This window comes from Lycium barbarum, chromosome 6 (assembly GCF_019175385.1).
Source record: "Lycium barbarum isolate Lr01 chromosome 6, ASM1917538v2, whole genome shotgun sequence".
NCBI lineage: Eukaryota > Viridiplantae > Streptophyta > Magnoliopsida > Solanales > Solanaceae > Lycium > Lycium barbarum.
In genome coordinates, this window is record NC_083342.1 from 60,816,355 (window position 1) to 60,820,865 (window position 4,511).

Genomic DNA, 4,511 nt, shown 5'->3' on the forward strand with positions numbered 1-4,511 from the left:
GCGATTTGGCAAGAAAGGAAAGCTCAGTCCGAGATATATTGGACCTTATCTGATTATTCGTAAAATAGGCAAGGTGGCCTACAAATTGGATTTGCCAGCTGACTTGGGAGCGGTTCACCCGGTATTTCACGTCTCTATGCTTCGTAAGTGTATTGGTGACCCTTCCAAAATCTTTCCTTCAGATGATATGCAGGTCACAGAGGAGCTATCTTACGAAGAGCAGCCTATAGCCATGTTGGATCGCCAGGTAAGAAAGTTACGGAATAAAGATGTGGCTTCTGTTAAAGTGCTGTGGCGGAATAATAACCGCGAGGAAATGACCTGGGAGGCTCAGGAGCAGATGAATAAAAAACATCCTCACCTATTTTCGGTACCTTCAGGTAATCCAAATTCTTTGTTTGCTTATGATTGATGTGTGAATGATTTGTTCATGTTGACTTTAAGAGAACCTCCCCCGTATTTTTACAGATTGGGACAACCCGGATGAACTATGATAATTTAAGGCCAAGATTATTTCGGGATTTGAAGTCGGGACTTTTGACCATTTGATTTTATTTTGAGATATAAGTTATGTATGAAATTGTTGACATTGTACACTTAGGGAAAATTGGGACCACAATTCATAAAATTGGAATTAAAAATGTTGTGCAAAAATCCCTTGGTGGCCATGTAAATGGGAATTGGTCTCACACATTGTGTGGCCAATTTTAATTGGTCCAACACATTGTGTGGGCCAAGACACTTGGAGATATTTGTGGACTTAAAAAGGATGACTTCAAGTCATCTTTCCCTCATTACACTTCAACACTTAGCACAAAAAGAAGACAAAACTTGAGAGCACCACCACCCCCACTGTTTCGGCCAAGCCTCAAGAAAACCAAATCAATTTCTAGCTTCCCTAAAAATATTTCCTTGATACAAACCCACTATATTGAAGACCCTAAGTAGCGTGGAAGTATTGTTTGGATCATTTAACCATTCATTGTGTCCAATTGCAAAACCCTAGCTATTTGGTGGAGTGAAGAACAAAGGTAAGATTTCATCTTGTTTATGTATTGTGAATCTTGTATGTCTATTGTAGTATGCTAAAATGGATAGAAATCATGAAATATGGAATGTTGAAGTGGGGTTGTGTGTTTGGTATGTTGGCCGTGTATATGGGTGTGAATTGGATTGATGAATTTAGTCTTGTATCATGTAAAATTGTTATAGAGTGGAGAAGAGAATACGAATCGTTGATATATGAATATATGTGTGCCATGTAGCCGTATGTAGCCCCAAATGTTTGGCAAAGAATGAATTTATATCGCTTAGCGTCGTAATGGTTATTGTGATGACTTGTAGGTTGGAAATGGGAATTTAATGTCCCAAATTGACATAGTAAGCGTTGCGGACTGATTTGGAGAACTTTGTGCATTGAATGAAATTCGTATATATAGGAATCCTTAACATATGTATATATGTGTGGTGTGGACGAATGTGAGTTTTATAATGTGTCGAAGATCGCATTACTACCGCTTAGTATTTTAGTTGTCGTCGTCATGAATTCTAGTCTTGAAATGAACATTTAATGACTTATGATTGATGTGAGATTGTGCGGGCTGTTTTGAGGCTTATCGTGCGTTGATGATTGGTATATTATATGAGAATAACATCGTTATATTGTGGATTGTTGAGACAAAACATGACTTGAAATTGAGGAAAAATGAAAAGAGGGCTGCTCTCGGCCAAAGGGCTGTTTTCGGCCAATTGGGAGAAAAATTGTGAATTGTTTAGAATGTCCTAGAATATTGTTGGTAAAGATTCGGGTGGATAATTAAATGTGTGAGCGATATTGTGGCTCGAATGTAAGCCGTTGAATTGAATATTTGGAAAGTTGTCGAATGAAGAAAAAGAGAGTATTAATGTTATATTTTGCCTTCCGAATTTACTATTGATGTTGCTAGGTTGGTTATTGTGGTTGTTGTTGTTGATTTTTAAGCGAGATAAATTCTCGGGATGACCTATTTACAGGGGAAGTGCTGCCGAATTTTCTGTAGAATTTAATGATTAGTTGGAAAGAATGGCTTAAGAGCCTTAACTAATGTTTGGTATTCGTTGGCGTATTGTAGACCTTGGGGAGCCCGAGGCGTAGATTTGGAGTAGCTTTAGATTGGCTAGCTTGGAAGTGCGTTCGAGGTATGTAAGGCAACTTCCTTTCTTTTTGGCATGTCTTAGTTTTTCAAAGGCTAAATTAGAGCCTTAAGGAAATTCCAAATCCGACATCCGAGCATGTTATGATCCGTATATGTTCTTTGGCATTCTTATGCATGATTTGATGAAATATGAATCTTTATGTATTCGAAATAATCGTTCTCCGAACTTTGCACCAAAAGGGTTTCATTTTAAAGAATTCGTAAATTTTGAATGTCATATCTTTCGTATAAATGCTCGGATGGCTCCAATATTTTTATAAGAGTTGGCATTATGTATAATGAGCACGTTTTCCATAAGCGGGCCCGACTTGGGTAAATCCCCGTCCGTGGCCCTTTATGTAATTCGGGAGCTTTTGAAAGATTAGTATAACTATTATTGCGATTTTCAAATATGACCATTTTGCTTATGTTTGAATTTATGAAAATGACTTTTATGCATATGACTACTCACGACTCTATTCGTGCATTCTGTTATTCCTTTCGCTGAGTCCCGGGCCGGTTCTGTTATCGTGCGCATTTTGATATACTCCGGAGTTATGCTGTGTTTATGGTTCACTGAGCTACTCGCAAAAGAGGGTCGGGTTCCATCTATGTTTGGTGTTATGCTGTGTATGGCGTTATGTTGTGATGTGATATGTGACGGGGATACGGAGATTTGAAATCTTTCTGGTGTTATGCTGTGTTATGGCGCCATCGACAGGCGGGCGACCATATTCTTCTGTACCCTATGCATGATTTACATATTTGAAACTAAATAATTTGATAAGATTGGATTTGCACTTATGTTTGATACTCCTATTTCGTTATGTCTCAGATTTGCTTTCTGTACATTCTGCTTTGCATACTCAGTACATATTTCGTACTGACCCCCTTTCTTCGGGGGCTGCGTTTCATGCCTGCAGGTACAGACGCACAGTTCGGTGATCCCCCAGTGTAGGATACCCCTTTTGCTATTGGAGTGCTCTCCTCCCTTCAGAGCACATCTTTTGGTATACACTTCTGTTCGCTATGTTGTATATATTCGATCATGGGTACGGCGGGGCCCTGTTCCGCCATATGATTCGTTTGGTCTGTTTAGAGGTCTGTAGACTTATTTGTGGGTGTGTGTGCCTACTTGTGCTCGGTGGTGTTTATATGATTCTACTCGTTATGGCAGCCTCGTCGGCAAGCATTTTGTATATGTTTATGGCAGCCTTGTCGGCTCGCACATGTATATGTTGTTCTGTTGGCCCTGTGTGGCCTTTGTGGTATTTGCTGTGTACAGGGTTATTTTGGATAGTCCGAAAAACAAAGGAAACTCTGTCGATTTTTTTTTTAAACAAAATGCCCACACGGGATTTCCACTCCATCTCCCCTTCTTCCCAAAAAAAACACCATTCCTCTAAAAGCCTACCCGCTGTCCACCCCCCTCCGCCCAGTCCCCTCCGCCCAGTCCCCTCCGCCCAGCCCCGCCGCCTGCGCAGCCCACCCCCACCTACCCCAACCCCGTTTTTAACTTAGTAAATTGCGGTTAGTTTCTTTTAAATTAGGGCTTTTAAAATTCTTCCAATTTTAGTTTTATTTGTAGTTTTTAGGCCTAATGTTACTCTATTTAGCTTTGTTAAACATCATTTGTAATGTTATTAATGTTGAATTCGTGAAAAAATGTAAAATTTATTTTACTAGTTTACTTTTTTTTTTTTGCTTGAGATTGTGCTATATTTTATGTTCATTGTCAATGTATTTGTGTTAGGCTAGTTATCATTGTTTGTAATAGTATTGATGTTGAATATGTGCAAAAATGTATACTTTATTTGACTAGTTTTTTTTTTTTTTTTTGGATTGTTCTTTTTGTTAGAATCCATAAGTTATTAGAATTGTTATTGATCTTTCAAAATTAGAATTGGTTGAGATTGTGCTTTTCAAAGTTAAAATTGTTAAGTTATAGTATTTTTATAACCTCAAAACTAAAATGTAGACTTTATTTCACTAGATTTACTTTTCAATTTTTACAATTGGTTGGGATTGTGCTTTTGAAAGTTATATTAAAGTTAGAATCCATAAGTTATTAAAGTGAGAATTGTTATTAAGCATTCAAAATTAGAATTGGTTGGGATTGTGCTTTTCAAGATTAGAATTGTTAAGTTATAATATTTCTATAACCTCAAAACTGAAATGTAGACTTTATTTGACTAGATTTACTTTTCAATTTTTAGAATTAAATTTAGAATTCATAAGTTTTTAAAGCTAGAATTGTTATTGATAATTCAAAGTTAGAATTGGTAGGTATTGTGCTTTCTTAAATTATTGATGTTCAATTTGTGAAAAAATGTAAAC